At 40.2% G+C, this 16,448-nt stretch overlaps 1 protein-coding gene across 6 annotated transcripts in view; it reads right to left on the reverse strand.

Annotated features, from left to right (window-relative positions):
• The window catches only part of LOC126336797 (alpha-methylacyl-CoA racemase), a 176,437-nt gene that overhangs the window by 142,125 nt on the left and 17,864 nt on the right, over nucleotides 1-16,448 (reverse strand). For 2 of the 6 annotated variants that reach the window (XM_050000828.1, XM_050000829.1), the window contains exon 2: nucleotides 10,335-10,410. The exons of 1 other annotated variant lie outside the window; for it this stretch is intronic. The gene's annotated coding sequence lies outside the window, so the exon portion shown is untranslated. Of the gene's footprint in view, nucleotides 1-10,330; nucleotides 10,411-11,509; nucleotides 11,528-16,448 lie in introns of those variants that run through there. 3 more of the 6 variants (XM_050000824.1, XM_050000831.1, XM_050000830.1) reach the window with 2 other exon arrangements.

A 16,448-nucleotide genomic window follows, 5' to 3' on the forward strand; every position in this document is an offset into this window, starting at 1 on the left:
TAACCACTCGCCGGGCGCGGTGGTCTCGCGGTTCTAGGCGCGCAGTCCGGAACCGTGAGACTGCTGCGGCCGCAGGTTCGAATCCTGCCTCTGGCATGGATGTGTGTGATGTCCTTAGGTTAGTTAGGTTTAATTAGTTCTAAGTTCTAGGGGACTAATGATCACAGCAGTTGAGTCCCATAGCGCTCAGAGCCGTTTGAACCATTTGAACTAACCACTCGGCTGTCGGCGCTTCATGGTAAAAATGGCCACTCACAGGTATATGTTTGACGACAGAAATTATCTTGCGATTTCCTCAATAACGCTTGAGAAGTATGCGCTACTGCTTACACATTTTGTGTCCTCATTGAGTACTACGAGTGTACGAAGTTTGCAGTAAATCCGTGTTCCAAACCTCGTGGCCTCCCCTTGTAAGTCGGATCGGCGACTATGGAGATAAGTAGCTGGAAGTTGTAGCTAACTGTGGTTTCCATTTCGCGACCTATCGTTCCTTACTTTCCGAATAACCCTCGTATGTATTGCGACGGTGCAGTTAAAAAGCCTAACTACTTGAAGAGGTACTTACAAGACAGAAGATTCGCGAAAACCATCTAATTTAAATTCTGCGACTGTAATACAGCCTGAATGTGTTTTCAATATAACCAAATAAAGAAAGCAATAGGAATGAGCAAAAGCCCTTTCGGGGAGCACGAACAAGGAGTCGGAGATTACGTTACTCACAGCTTGCGGAGCTTCTCATCAGTACCGGATCACCTTGGTCACATAGTCGTACAGATAGTGTGTACAGGCGCTTCCGTGTCACCGGAAACACTTGTTACGCAATCTCACCCCAGACTAGCAAAGACGTGCTTCAGGAATATCAATACTCTCGCTGTATCTTTGCTTCAGCAAGTACATCGTCTGCTGAAGACTGTCTGTCTGTTGTTCACATTGACGATCGACATCTGTACGAAATAAATTCTAAATAAATTTGAAGTTGCGAATATCTCGAAAATTATTACCGGACCGGGACTATACCTCGGATTTCCCACTTATCACAAGAGGTCACCTTAACAACTTCGGGTATCCGTGTAAAGTTCCAATTGTATAAGGAAGTAGAAGACGTGACATACTCGTATGGACGTTTGGGTCAGTTCGATAGGCATTCGAGTATAGCCAAAGTGGTAAAGGCGACTGCTAGCGATAAGTGGGAAATACGGGTTCGTGTCCAGTCCAACACAAATTTTTCACTAATAAGTAGTATATCAACGCCTAATACAGTTGAAGCTAAGATATTTGCATTTGCGAATTTATTTCCAGTTAAGTTCCAAAAGTTCCAGTAAACAATGGCGTGCAAACATGTCTTTGGTGAGATAATTACGAATGTTTGTTTAGTAACCACCACTGACTTCAGCATGAAATATTGTTCCAGACGGTACAAATGTATTTGAAATCTAGACTTTTCGATTGAGTCCCCATCTAACTGGGTTCAAATTTTACCTGTAATATTAGTATCTGTTTCGATAGCTTAAATAAACTTACGTTCGATAATCTAACCACGCAGGCTCATAAAAGCCATACAATTTGTGTAAACATTTCTTAGATCGTCGCTGAGCAGCGACCATCTGATATTTCAAAGAATATCTTACGCGCCACGGCGCAGAATACGAATTGTTCATAAATTGTATCGATAGCGATATTCTGTGATTATTATTTTTTGACAGCTGAAGAATTGTAATCCTTTTCTGTTACCACAGTCCTGATATATTTTTTGAAGACGGCGGACGCGAATGTGGCGTGGTCCGCAATCACTAATTAGTTATAATAAAATATTACTGTTGTTCAGTGCTATGTAAGAATTTGTGTGTGCAGCTAAGATGAAATGTCGAAAATGTTAAAGGGCTTTATTTAAAGAAAGAGCCAGAAAGATAGAAAATTGATGTTACGGGGCCTTTTGTTAGCAATACTGACTAAGATAATTAAATTGGTTATTGTGCTCTCAAATGCAGTAGTGCCTGCTTATTATTTAAAGTATTTCCATGCTATCCATTTCCTATTAATGGCAACACAAATAACGGTCTTTTTATAGTTTTCATACAGCTACCAGGGACCGACTGCATGTCGGCAAACGTTGTTAAGGCGGAAGGTGCATTGTTAGTTACCTTGTTTGTGATTTAAGTCCAATTTCTTTTAATGTGCGATGTAGTATAGCAAAGAAAACTTCCAGCTCTGTCTGGTCCCATAGGTTTCTCTGTTCGTAGTTGCTATGTCTCATATCCGGTCATGATCGAACATGATCACCTCACAAATAAATTAAGCGGCAATGCAAACTCTGTTCTTAATCTTGAGAACATGACGCCTTCTGCAAACGTTTTCAGGTAACGTATAAGCTACCACATACAGTACTCAAGTTTTTGAAAAGTCTTTGCTCTTCCCGCCAAGAAGTGGTGCAAAACCCACAACAGATTTCTGAATCTTCACAAAAGAGTAATAATTTAATCAAAATATAAATGTATATTTAAAAAACACCACACACCCAAGTCGTAAGTTACTTTGCGCAACGCTGGAGAATGTGCTAGACGCATGAAGTGGCTCCGAGACATGTTACTGCTAATATAAGACATCTAACGCATCAATTTGGTTCAAGATGGATAGGTCCAATACAGCCTGTAGTAAAATACAGCCTGTAGTAAAATACAGCCTGTAGTCAAATACAGCCTATAGTCAAATACAGTGTGTAGTCAAATACAGCCTGTAGTCTAATACAGCCTGTACCTTGGCCCCCAAAGTATCCCTACCTCAGTCCTCTGGGTTTTTCTGGCTGGGGTCACGTCAATAGTTAATTGTACAGCACTCCCATTGATATGATTCAAGAATTGGTGCAGGGATTCTACGGTCCTTCCAATATCTGCGAAATGATAGGGAGGAGTTTGAAAGAATTTGTAGCTCACTGCAGAGACAATATCAGTATTGCCTCCAAATATGAAGACGACATGTGAAACGACTATTAAGAGGTACAAAAAATCAGTGATTTATAACTTTTAACCGGCTGAAGCAGTATTTTACACTGAAAAGAATCTCAGCACCAAGACCCTATTAATGCAGGCTAATGAAATTCCGAGAATATGTTTGTCTATGTAATACATATAAATGATTAACGTTGCAAGATCACAGGCTAAAGTAAGCAAGAGATAGGCCATTAAAAATGTGAAATTAATAACCTGTGTAACCGCCTATGACACAAAGATGGAACACGCTTTAATGTATCGCCATGACTATTGGCTATCTGTCGATATGGATGCAGCCGGCCGCTGTCCGAGCGGTTCTAGGCGCTTCAGTCCGGAACCGCGCTGCTGCTAAGGTCGCAGATTCGAATCCTGCCTCGGGCATGGATGTGTGTGATGTCTTAGGTTAGTTAGACTTAAGTAGTTCTAAGTTATAGGGGACTGATGACCTCAGATGTTAAGTTTCATAGTGCTCAGAGCCATTTGAACCATTTTTGAACAGCGAGACGTTTCCAGTAACCAGCACGCGCTTTACAACTGTTGCTTATAACAAAGATCTTGACAAAAATATATGGCATAGGCCTACTTTGTACAGAGGTGTAATCTGTTCTTTTTCTGATGTATTAAAGTCGATATACTGCTACTACTACTACTACTATTACTACGTGATCAGGCCCAGTGGACCGCACGCATCTACAAGTTTCCTCCTCCAATGTATTCTGTTCATTGCTGCTATCCACCATCCGTTCACATCTATTGTCACTTGGTTTAAATCTTCATGGAGGCCATCCCTCCAGCACTTCTTGGGTCTCCCTGGCGGTCTCTTTCCTGTAGGTGTGAAATCCAGTAGCTTCCGAGGCCATCTGTGATCCTCCATCCGGGCCACATGGCCGGGCCACTGCATTCGTTTGGCTTTGACAGTTCCTGCTATGTTGGGCTGCTGGCATAGTTCCTCAAGCTCTCGGTTGTATCTGATCCTACATTCCCCTGTATCTGCATCTGGAGCCGGACCGAAGATCTTCCGAAGCACGTTTCTCTCAAAAACAAGAAGCTTATGGAAGTCCTGTTTCCAGATACTCTATGTCGCACAGCCATATAGAACAACAGGCTGGATCAGGGTTTTGTACAGTTTAACCTTGAACTGTCTGGAGAGATATTTGGACCGAAGCAGTTGTGCTAGGCTGTGGTAAGATCGGTTTCCTGCTTGTATTCTGGCATTGATCTCTGCTTCACATGGCGAGTTCTCAAGTGAAAAGTACCCCTAGGTATTTGAATTCTTGCACTCTTGTAGGAATGGTCCCCGACCTGCAGTGATTATAGATGATATAAAGTCGATATAAGGGAAAATATTTTAATCGGACTGGCGATAACATCAGAGCACAAAATAAAATAAATGAATAAATAAATTACTGCAAGAACAAACTTCAGATGATCTGATATCTTATTTCTATTTGCATATTAATGTATAATACAGGCAGTTTATAGCAAATATTTTAATCATGATTGACATTAACATGAATGCCCAGGAATCAATGATACTAATGAATCCGCTGGCTTGGGACCAGGTTCGGCTCGGAGCTGTACTTGAAGTAGCCTATTTGTAAGAGTTCGTTGTGTCACTGTGGTATCAACTGCTGCTGAGATTGCTGCTGCAGATGCAGTACGATGCGCCAGAGCCATTCGCCGAATACGATGGTCTTCCCTGTCTTTAGTGCCACGTGGCCGTCCGGAGCCCAGTTTTCTTGAGACCGTACATTCTCGTGACCACCGCTGCCAGCAATCGTGTGCAGTGGCTACATTCCCGCCAAGCTATTCTGCAGTAACGCAAAAGTAAGATCCAGCATCTCGTAGCACTATTACACGACCTCGCTCCAACTCATTGATGTGCTGATAATGGCGTCTTTGTCGCCTTAAAGACATTCTTGACTAATCAAGACCAGTCTCAAAGGTAATTAAAGCTCTCGACCAAGAATCCATATTCACGTCCGTTCATTTCGCCAACTCGCAACCACATTATCACCTTCCAAAGTAACTTAGACCTCGGAAGTTGGGTTGTCTGGGGGAAGAGACCAAACAGCGTGGTCATCGGTCTCATCGGATTAGGGAAAGACAGGGAAGGAAGTCGGCCGCGCCCTTTCAAAGGAACCACTCAGGCATTTTCCTGGAGTGATTTAGGGAAATCATGGAAAACCTAAATCAGAATGGCTGGACGCGGGATTGAACCGTCGTCCTCCCGAATGCGAGTCCAGTGTGCTAACCACTGCCCCACCTTGCTACGATACAAATCAGTGTCACCACATACATTCAGTCTTTGAAACGAAACCATTAATAATATTTCCAAAGTGCTGTAATTATCTACAAAAACCGCCAGTCAGTGGAAAAAGAATATGGACGGATCGTAGACAATGTGAGTAGTATGCATAATTTTCCCTCCAAAACCATGAGTCGTATGTTAGCACTTCTCCACGTTGTAAGGTACTGTCCTTCAGAGCTCGTCGGAATGTCTGTGTATGCATACGAGCCTAACGAACAGTTATGCGGGTGAGTTGAGAATAAGAAACAGCATCTCTGGCCTCAACAATGAGATTGTTTGCTCTGTATTCATCGCCGAGGGCGCTGGTAGTCTGTCGGCATAGTCTTTGGCGAGTTGTCGCAGTTGACGTTTGTAAGAGTCAGTCGCGAGACACTTTATGATTGTTAGAGGATAAGAAGTTTTTGGTCATACAGCATAGGTAAATGTTTAATTAAACTGCTGACCACATAGCTCACTATGCAGCACTAAGTGGTATTTTGTAAAATTTGTTATGGTAAAAAGTTAACAGTAACAATAAAAGGTTATTATCAATCGAAACCATCGTACAACACAATTCAGTTTCCCCATTCGTACCGCATCCCGCTTTATGATAGATGCAAATGGCCAACTTGGCAGCATACTGAAGGCGGTGTATCACAAGCACCTCCGCACTGCAAGCTATTGCGGTAGGATATAAAGCAGAGCATTTGGTACTTAATTTGGTACGTAACATATCATTGGAGATCTAATAAGTAACTAATGAATAACCTGTGAATTATGATTGACTTTGCATAAATCCGGAACACTAAAATTTACGATGGTTAGGAGCAATATAACATTTTCCCCTTTTAGTGTTCCAGGGATAATGTACAATGGGACATGCTGTTGCAAGTGAATTTATAGCGCATACACACCATTTAAATGGGTGTTGGTAGACCGCTATTCGTGTTTAATTTGCAAAATCGTTCCGTATTACGCTGAGTATAGTTCATTGTCTGCCTGTAGTGACATATGTCAGGCAACTAGCAGTCTTCAACCAAGGCGACGAAAGAGACTACGAGCAGATAATACAGAACACATCCATCTTTGTTGTGTGTTCTATGTTTTCCTGTTCGAGGGAAGTGGATGTTGAAATTAATTGCTTTGGTACAGAAAAGACCTGTGCTATGGTGCAAGATGGCAGACATGCACAAAAGTAGTACTCTCTGAAATCAGACATTCTGTTTGTCAAACTGTAGTTCATATTGCTTTTCATCATAAAGTTTGTAGATTTTTCTTCGACCGATAACGCAGCTTGTCGAACCTTAACAGAAATCCAGTAGAAATTAAAAATAATTTGTTCTTGTTTATTCTAACCCCTTCAAACGGCAGCTGAAAAGCATCGAACCATTTTCTTTTTAGCGCTCCGCATCTTAATCCGTAAAACGGAATCTTTACAATATCACTTTGTTGTTCGTTTGTCTGTCCGCCAGCTCGTCGGTTGTTAAGTCCCCTTTTTCTCAGGAGCTAGTAGAGGTATCAACTTGAAATTTACGTCAGATACTGAAGTTTACGGTCCCTTGGCGATATAAAACATTTAATCTTCTTATTATTCAATGCAATCAAAAGATAACGGTCATGTCTGTCAGATATTTTGACACTGTCAGATTCACTTATCAAAACCTATAGGATAATTCCCGTTGACCTATAACAGATGTTTGGCAAGGAACAAGGTTTCACAGAACAGGCATAGGAAAAAAAAAAACCGAAAATTGTTAATTTACAATAATTTATCAGACATTCTTATTGCTGTTGTGTCTGTCCGTCTGTTAAGACCCAACTATACGTTGAAATTTATGTTAAATACTAAGGTTGCCATGTCACGGACTCCGCGACCCCTCTCGCCAGAAGTTCGAGTCCTCCATCGGGCGTGAGTGTGTGTGTTGTTCTTAGCATAAGTTAGTTTAAGTAGTATGTAAGGCTACGGACTGATGACCTTATCAGTCTGGTCCGTGAGGAATTCACAAGTACGAAGGTCAACAGTCTTTGGCGTTATCGAAAGTTTAAGCTTCTAAGTCAATACAGTCAAAAGATACGATTGTTTACGTCACATTTTTTTAATGCTGACAAACTCACTCCTAAAAGCTACAGCCGACTTACCTATATGCATTATTAAGTTTGTACGGAGCCCTCCAAGCGCTAGTCCTACTCACATTTGCTCTGTTGTTATTTATGAAATGAACCCAGTGGATCTTCTGAAGCCATTGTCTAAGAACAGACAAAACACTGAGCCTTCATCTACCACTGTAGAAATAAATGACTGCCCGCCTCAAACCTGCTATAAGTGATTGATTGATTTATTTATTTATTGATCCATCTTTAAGCATTTTTCATGCAATTGATGTCGTCATTTTACATACATTATATAAATACAAAATACGTCATACGTTTTTAACATTCTGAATGAGTAAAGCTGTTTTATACTGCACATGTTTAGTAGTCATTAAACATAAATGTGTTGTGCAGAATGACAGAAGAAGATACTGTATGTGTAACACAATACACATGCTAAGAAAAACATTTTAACAAATATAAATGAGACAGGCTTAATACATGTTAACCATTGGGGAAAATGCATTATGTAAATAAAGCACAACAGCATGGCACAATAACATTTTCAGAAGAGCTTATGTAATAGGGTGATCATGTCATACAGCAGTTAACTATTGAGTAAAAATACATTATGTAAATAAAGCAGAACCGCATGATCCAATAACATTTTCTGAAGTGCTCATGTAATATGGTGGTCATGTCATACAGCAGTTTTAATAGAAATGATCTTTTTTTTTACATGCTTTAAATTCTTCTATTGTATAGAATGCTTTTTGTCCAAGCCACCTTTTTGTAATATTTTTGAAGACATTCAGTGATACACTGTGTGCTGTAGGTGGTAGCATGTTAAATAATTGTATACCTGTATATGTGTAACTGTTTTGGTATTTTTTTAAGCTAGTAACTGGGATGTCCATCATCTGCCCTTGGCGTGTGTCATGGCTATGTACAGACTCGCGCACTTTATAGCTTTCTAGGTTTGTTCTTTATGTGCACTAAGCAACTGAGAATAAACAGTGATGTAAGTGTCAGCATTTTTAACTCTTTGAAATAGTCTCTACATGATACATGGTTTCTCACTCCAGCAATACACTTAATGGCCTTTTTCTGCCAAAGAAAATTTCTTTTTGCCTCCAGAGGCGTTGCGCCATAACAGCACTGAGGTGGCTATGAAAAAAGGCATAATGGGGATTTAGCAGTAGCTCATCCGTCACACAAGTCCTGAGCTTAGTTAGCAGATAGGTGACTCGGGATAACTTTTTGCATACATAATTGGTGTGAGTTTCCCAGGTCAATTTTGGGTCCAGATGAATGTCAAGAAGCTTAACTGAGGAACTACAGTTGTCATTGTTACACAGGCTGAATAAAATGTTTACAGTTTTAGAGTGGTTAATGTGTAATTCATTTACTCCTAACCATATTCTGCATACTCTGAGTTGTTCTGCACTTTTGTGCTTGAGTATGTCCAAGGCCCTATCTACTGTAAGAAAGGTGGTGTCATCTGCATATAGTATGGACTTACAAGGCGTCATATTGGACAAATCATTTACATAAATTATGAAAAGCAAGGGTCCAAGCACGGACCCTTGTGGCACACCTCGTGTTACACCCAGCGTGTTTGATTTGTTTCTTTTAAAATGTACTATTTGTTTTCTCTCACTCAAATAAGACGTAATCAGAGATAGTACTTTGCCTTCAAACCATACGAGCAGAGCTTATTTAATAGAATTCTGTGGTTGACAGAATCGAAAGTTTTACTTAGATCTACAAGTGTGGCATTTACAGAAAGTTTGGATTCGAATGCAGACAAAGTGAAATAAATAATATTTTCCACTGCCTTCACAGTTGATAACATAGGTCTGAATCCATATTGAGAATCACTAAGGAGGTTGTTGGCAGATAGATTCTTATGGATTTGGAGTTGCATGCAATGCTCTATTACTTTTGATAGAATGGGTATAAGAGAAATTGATCGATAATTACTTGGACATGACTTGTCTCCTTTCTTGTATAGTGGTGTGACCACTGCCTTTTTTGAACATGTTGGGAAACAACCACTAGTAAACATTCAATTTACAAGTACGAAGAGTGGAAATGCTATTATATCTCCTATTTTTTTAATTACAAAATTAGAGAGACCATAGATGTCTTCTGCTCTTGAACGTCTTAAGTTTGCAATTTATCTCATGATAGTTCTTAACTGGACCTCTTTCCATTTACATGCAGGAGAAATGTGTTCCAAATGTTGTAGGAAAGATACAGCTTCCTTTAGTTCCTGTTGATGTCCGCTTGTTACATTACAGTGATAGAAATGCACTGATATTTAAGATTAAAAACTTTTCCAAGCCTTCAGCAACATTTCATATGCTGCAATGTCTGGTCTAAAATGTAGTGAACGATAAGTTACATGCAATCACACTTTTACAATACACAATTTGTGAATCAAGTACATAGGCTAGACTACTGAGATTTCACAATCACATTGATAAGGTAAGGGAAAGGTACCAGAGCTGTACACTCCCGTAACAGATTTGGCACCTTAATTTACATAAGAATGTCTTAGAACAATGAAATTGGACACGCCGATACACAGCTACTAGGCGCGGCTCATTGCTGGATCGTGTGAAAAAACGGCTACCACAGCACAAAGCAGTTCGGCATTCCGCTGAACTCTTGCGTGTGAAAGAGGACAATTGTTCGCACGCGATCGCAACCTCGGTTATTTCACCTCTTGGAATCAACCTTAGCTTTCAGACGTGATTCTTTCACAGGAATGATCGGGCTTTAACTTCACAAATACTGCATTTTGCAGCAGATCAGCTTACGAACCGTAAATGCCTTTGCGAATCAAATCTGTTTTTTAGGGTAGCTACTGATTAACGAGGCCATTGGCGATTTCCGACTACCTTAAGGGATACCAATGCGGATATTTCTTAGCAGCACATGATCAACAGGCACTTACTTACACTTAACGTAGGCTGCTCGGCCGCAGTTACCGCTGTGGTGGCAGGATGTGTGTGCCGGCGGGCAACCTCAGCACAACTGAAACAAGGCAGCAGGCGCACGTGATTACGTCACTAATTGCAACACCGAGCTGCTTCGTCCAACGGGTGGCGTGCGAACGCAGTAGAGATGCGCCGGCTTAGTAAGATTGGTTTAAAACAAGAAGTTGATTTAAGCGGTCTCGTAACGATTTTCAATTATTCAAATGGATGGACGCGACAGAGTTAAATACTTACCATAAAGAAAAGGCTCACAATTTATTTTCTTGAGTAAAACAGTTGTTTTAAATTCAATAGTGTCATTTAATTTGTTTGTTTTCTTTATTCAAGGCAATAGTTTTACACTTGGGCTAGAAGATATAATTGCAGCAACAAAAGATCAGAGCATTTCTTCCAAATTCGAACAGAGAGATGATATGACATAAAAATTTACAAACTTTGAAATACGCGGGCGGCCATTACACTGAATCATTATCCGATAAAAGAGAAGAATTTTCTGGAGGATCTTGTGTATATGTCAGATTAGGACTGTATCTGAGGTCCCACTGCACTGACGCCACAGTGTTTCTCTCCGTACTGGAGCCAAACTGCTTCGGACATGTGTGAATCCGACCATGAGTGGACCAGTTGTGTTCTGTCGCAGCGTTTGTCTAATGCACAGTTTTCTCCACCAGCTCTATGGAGACATGTGATTAGCAGCAGCCCACGGGTAATTTTCCGACAAGAAAGCAACACTAGTTCAAAATTCCGCTAAATTTTGGCACAGTAATTCCGGAGTCAAGTGGAAGTACATTCCTTAGTGATGCTGCATAGTCCATTGCTTGGTTTTCCTCATTTGCAGTATGAGCTCCTCACTTATACTGCGGGTCCAGAAGATTTGATACTGTGTGATCATTTTGCACGTTAACTGTCACAGCAGTTGTTATAACTGATAGCTGTGTAGAAAATTTTAAGGGGAAAAATAACACAGCGAGCTGGTTGAAAATAATTTTTAATACATTTATCTATTTTCTGACACCTCTAAGGATGTCTTTATCAGCATAAAAATTTTAAAGCCTTATAAAATAATAATAGGAAAATAAGTTTGACGGAAACACTAGACAAGATGAAAAATGTCATAACATAGAAAGATTACTTACGTAAAATTACACTGCGATAAGGCAATAATCAAAGTTTAGAGCAAACATACTCAAGTAAAAAATTTAAAAAAAAAGTCACAGTCTTTGGTACATCCGTCTTGCAAGGAACAACGTCAGACTGAGCGCCTCAGTGGCTTACATTGCTGCTACGAAAACAAGATACAAGCTGCGCCGCCTACCTGGTACGGACAGTGCCCATTTGAAACATTATAACGGGAATAATCGAATTAAACGACAGTTAATTATGAAAACACCATATTCAAAGGGTGACAGCTTAATATATTTTTGAAAGTACAAAGTAGTGAAATAAATAACGTATGACGTACTGCTAAGAACCGTCTATTGGGCTTTGTTGTTGTTGTTGTTGTCTTCAGTCCTGAGACTGGTTTGATGCAGCTCTCCATGCTACTCTATCCTGTGCAAGCTGCTTCATCTCCCAGTACCTACTGCAACCTACATCCTTCTGAATCTGCTTAGTGTACTCATCTCTCGGTCTCCCTCTACGATTTTTACCCTCCACGCTGCCCTCCAATGCTAAATTGGTGATCCCTTGATGCCTCAAAACGTGTCCTACCAACCGATCCCTTCTTCTAGTCAAGTTGTGCCACAAACTTCTCTTCTCCCCAATCCTATTCAATACCTCCTCATTAGTTACGTGATCTATCCACCTTATCTTCAGTATTCTTCTGTAGCACCACATTTCGAAAGCTTCTATTCTCTTCTTGTCCAAACTAGTTATCGTCCATGTTTCACTTCCATACATGGCTACACTCCAGACAAATACTTTCAGAAACGACTTCCTGATACATAAATCTATATTCGATGTTAACAAATTTCTCTTCTTCAGAAACGCTTTCCTTGCCATTGCCAGTCTACATTTTATATCCTCTCTACTTCGACCATCATCAGTTATTTTACTTCCTAAATAGCAAAACTCCTTTACTACTTTAAGTGTCTCATTTCCTAATCTAATTCCCTCAGCATCACCCGATTTAATTTGACTACATTCCATTATCCTCGTTTTGCTTTTGTTAATGTTCATCTTATATCCTCCTTTCAAGACACTGTCCATTCCGTTCAACTGCTCTTCCAAGTCCTTTGCCGTCTCTGACAGAATTACAATGTCATCGGCGAATCTCAAAGTTTTTACTTCGTCTCCATGAATTTTAATACCTACTCCAAATTTTTCTTTTGTTTCCTTTACTGCTTGCTCAATATACAGATTGAATAACATCGGGGAGAGGCTACAACCCTGTCTCACTCCTTTCCCAACCACTGTTTCCCTTTCATGCCCCTCGACTCTTATTACTGCCATCTGGTTTCTGTACAAATTATAAATAGCCTTTCGCTCCCTGTATTTTACCCCTGCCACCTTTAGAATTTGAAGAAGAGTATTCCAGTCAACATTGTCAAAAGCTTTCTCTAAGTCTACAAATGCTAGAAACGTAGGTTTGCCTTTTCTTAATCTTTCTTCTAAGATAAGTCGTAAGGTCAGTATTGCCTCACGTGTTCCAACATTTCGACGGATTGGCTTTAGGAAATGCCAATTACACAAAGTACAGAATATTGTAGAATATTTACACAAACGCACAAAGGAAACTTTAGTAGTACACATCAATATGAGATTTGAAGAAAAGATGTTTCAGAACCAGAACGTAGTAAAAAAATAAAAGGAATCAAAAGTCCGCGAGTAATGGATTAAAGCCATTGAAAAAAAATTGTTACTTAATTGTAATTGTTCGTTGAGTATGAGGCCATAGTTCTTAGAAATATGCTTGGAAACCTCCAGCTCTTCCAGTACGTCGAGCCTGACCTTTGCCGGCCGCGGTGGTCTCGCGGTTCCAGGCGCTCAGTCCGGAAGCGCGCGACTGCTACGGTCGCAGGTTCGAATCCTGCCTCGGGCATGGATGTGTGTGATGTCCTTAGGTTAGTTAGGTTTAAGTAGTTCTAAGTTCTAGGGGACTGATGACCACAGCAGTTGAGTCCCATAGTGCTCAGAACCATTTTGAACCTGACCTTTCTTTTCCCTAAGTAAAATGGAAATTTCTGCAACACTTTTCGGCATGTGATCAGGTTCAAATGGTTCAAATTTCTCTGAGCACTATGGGACTTAACATCTGTGGTCATCAGTCCCCTAGAACTTAGAACTACTTAAACCTAACTAACCTAAGGACATCACACACATCCATGCCCGAGGCAGGATTCGAACCTGCGACCGTAGCAGTCGCGCGCTTCCGGACTGAGCGCCTAGAACCGCTAGACCACCGCGGCCGGCTGTGTGATCAGCAAAAGTGGAATTATGTACATTAGTGCCTCATTTATCCAGTAAATGTTCCTTATACCTGACACTGAAAGATTTCCATTTTATCCCAAGTAATAACCATGACAAGTATCACAAATGATTTTATAAGCTTCTGAACTGTGTATAGGAGCAACAGCGTCTTGAGATTGCGAATAGGGTTTTTCTGCAAGTTATTGCTAATAGAAAAGGCAACTTTGCATCCATATTATTTAACTAGAAGACGACGAATTCTATAAGAAACAGGTCCTAAAACTGGAATCGAATAATATTTTTTATATTCGTTAGTGTCAGATACAGGACTGATGCCTAAAGAAGCCACTTTAGCGTCAGTTTTAACTTTGACGATCATTCATAAATGGTATTAACTGCAGTTCTATAAGAAACAGGCCCTAACAGTGGAATTAAAAAAAAAAACATTTTTGTACTCGTTACTGTCAGAAACAGCACTGATGCCTAAAGGAGTCATTTTGGCGTCAGTTTTAACTCTGAAGAGAATCATAACTGTTATTAACTATAATAGTTTTTATTAAACCCATATCATCATTAAGCTTGTCTGGTGACGGAGGTACAGAAACTCCAAGGAGAATGGCTGAATAGAAAAATGCTTTTTTTATGGAAATGAGGATGCACTGAACTGGCGGGCATGATCTCTATTAGTGGATTCTCGAATAATGCCGAAGGGAAGTCTGTCGTTGTCTATGGCAATACTGGGGTCCAAGTAACGTAGCTGACGATCATTTCTTTCTAATTCACAAGTCAAGCTGATTTTTTCTTGAAGGCTAACAAAAATTTCAAACAAATACTCAACACCTTCCCAGGAACCAATGTATATGATCAAAATGTCGTCTACGTACCGAGAGTATGGCATAATATCGAGATTAGTAGCTGAAAAATTAATCAATAATATTTTCTTCCAGTGAAGTAATTAAAATATTGGCCATTGGATTACCCATTGCCAGGCCGTCAGGTCTGAAATCAAAATAGCTATATTTTACTACTGTTCTTAGCAGACGAATAAGGTCAGTGATTTGCTCATAAGAAATATCTTTTTTAAAAGTACGTAGATTTTTTTAATGCTGTCTATAGTTGTTTGAACAGGTACAGGTACTGACAAAAATTAGCATTCTGAGCACACAGCAAATCGTTGATTTTATTCACTAGGTTTTGACTATTGTTGGTAAAATAAAAAAGTCCCTAGTTTTTCGAAATAATTTTTCTGTCGTCAATAGTCAAAACCTAATCAGTAAAATCAAATAATCATGTTACCATGCAGCGTGGTCTATCGGTTGGTACATGTGGTTCTGCTAAGAGTATTATGACACTGGGAGATAGTCCGTCCTTTTAATTGACAGGCCCATAACATGTTCTGTTAAGTGGTTATCAGAAAAAACCCACCCCTCCCCCTCCCTCTCCTCCTCCCCCTCCCCCTCCTGCTCCCCCGCCCCTCTGGGAAACCCCTTTCCGATATATGCACACTTTTGATATAAATTTGATTAATTAAATAATTAAATCGATCAATTAATTACCTCCTCCCACTATGGGAAACCCCCCAGCCCTCCCCCCCCCCCACTCCCCCACATGGAAAACGGCGGGAAAAAGACTTATCTTATTTGCCCATTGTCGGTAAATAGGTTGCAGTGTATGGAATATTGTTTTAATAATTTAGTCTATGTGTGGAATATTGTTCATTTAGACAATTTGTCGGATGCAAGACTGTCTAGTATATAGTTTGTTTATCTATGTAAAGAATTCGATGGGATATCGATTTCAATGTATGTTTTATTGTTTAAACAATTTAGAAAATATGTAGAATATTGTTTATTTAAACAATTTATGGGATACAGGGCGATGTATGGAATATAGTTTATTTATTTATAGAGGGTGATTATAATTAAAGTTAAACTTTAAAAACGCTGTAGAAATAACACCACTGGTCTGAATGACGTCAAATTGCAACGGAATATTATCGGAGAAGGAGAAAAACGTATGGCACAAGAAAAAAAATAGTGTGAAAGTTGATCAATAGATGACGTTGTATGTGCCAGAATACGTAAGTGAAACCACCTCTCATGGGCACGACACATTGAATTTGGTATAAACACGCCAGGTGCAAGGCTTTTCCTCCTTTCGCGTCTGCGACGTTCACCATGACTGTCTCAACGCAGGATCGCGCTCTGCTTGTAAAGCTGTATTACAAGAATGATAACTGCGCACACGTAGCTCTGCAGTAGTTCCGGACACTGAAGGGTTTGAAAAGAGGCATTAATCCGATGACTGCCTTCAGTCTGGAGAAGATGATTCGGAAATTCGAAAAGACGGTTTCTTTTGGTGTAACCTGGTAGAGGGAGGAAAGGAATTGATTCGGCGTCAGTGGAAGCAGTGCCCACAGCAATGCAGGAGGATACGTGTGGAGGTGTTCAAACGTGTAGTGCACAGAGAATTGCCCGTACATTGGACATACCCGTGAGCATGGTGCATAAAATCCTACGAAACAGCTTTCTTTGCTATCCATTCAAAATTATCCATGTGCATGAGTTGTTTCCTGTTGATCTTCCAGCAAGAGAGACCTTTGCTGTAGAATTTCTTGCTCGCATGGAAGTGGACAATGATTGGCTGTGGAAGATTTGTGGACAGACG

Source organism: Schistocerca gregaria, chromosome 2 (genome assembly GCF_023897955.1).
Source record: "Schistocerca gregaria isolate iqSchGreg1 chromosome 2, iqSchGreg1.2, whole genome shotgun sequence".
NCBI classification, from domain to species: domain Eukaryota; kingdom Metazoa; phylum Arthropoda; class Insecta; order Orthoptera; family Acrididae; genus Schistocerca; species Schistocerca gregaria.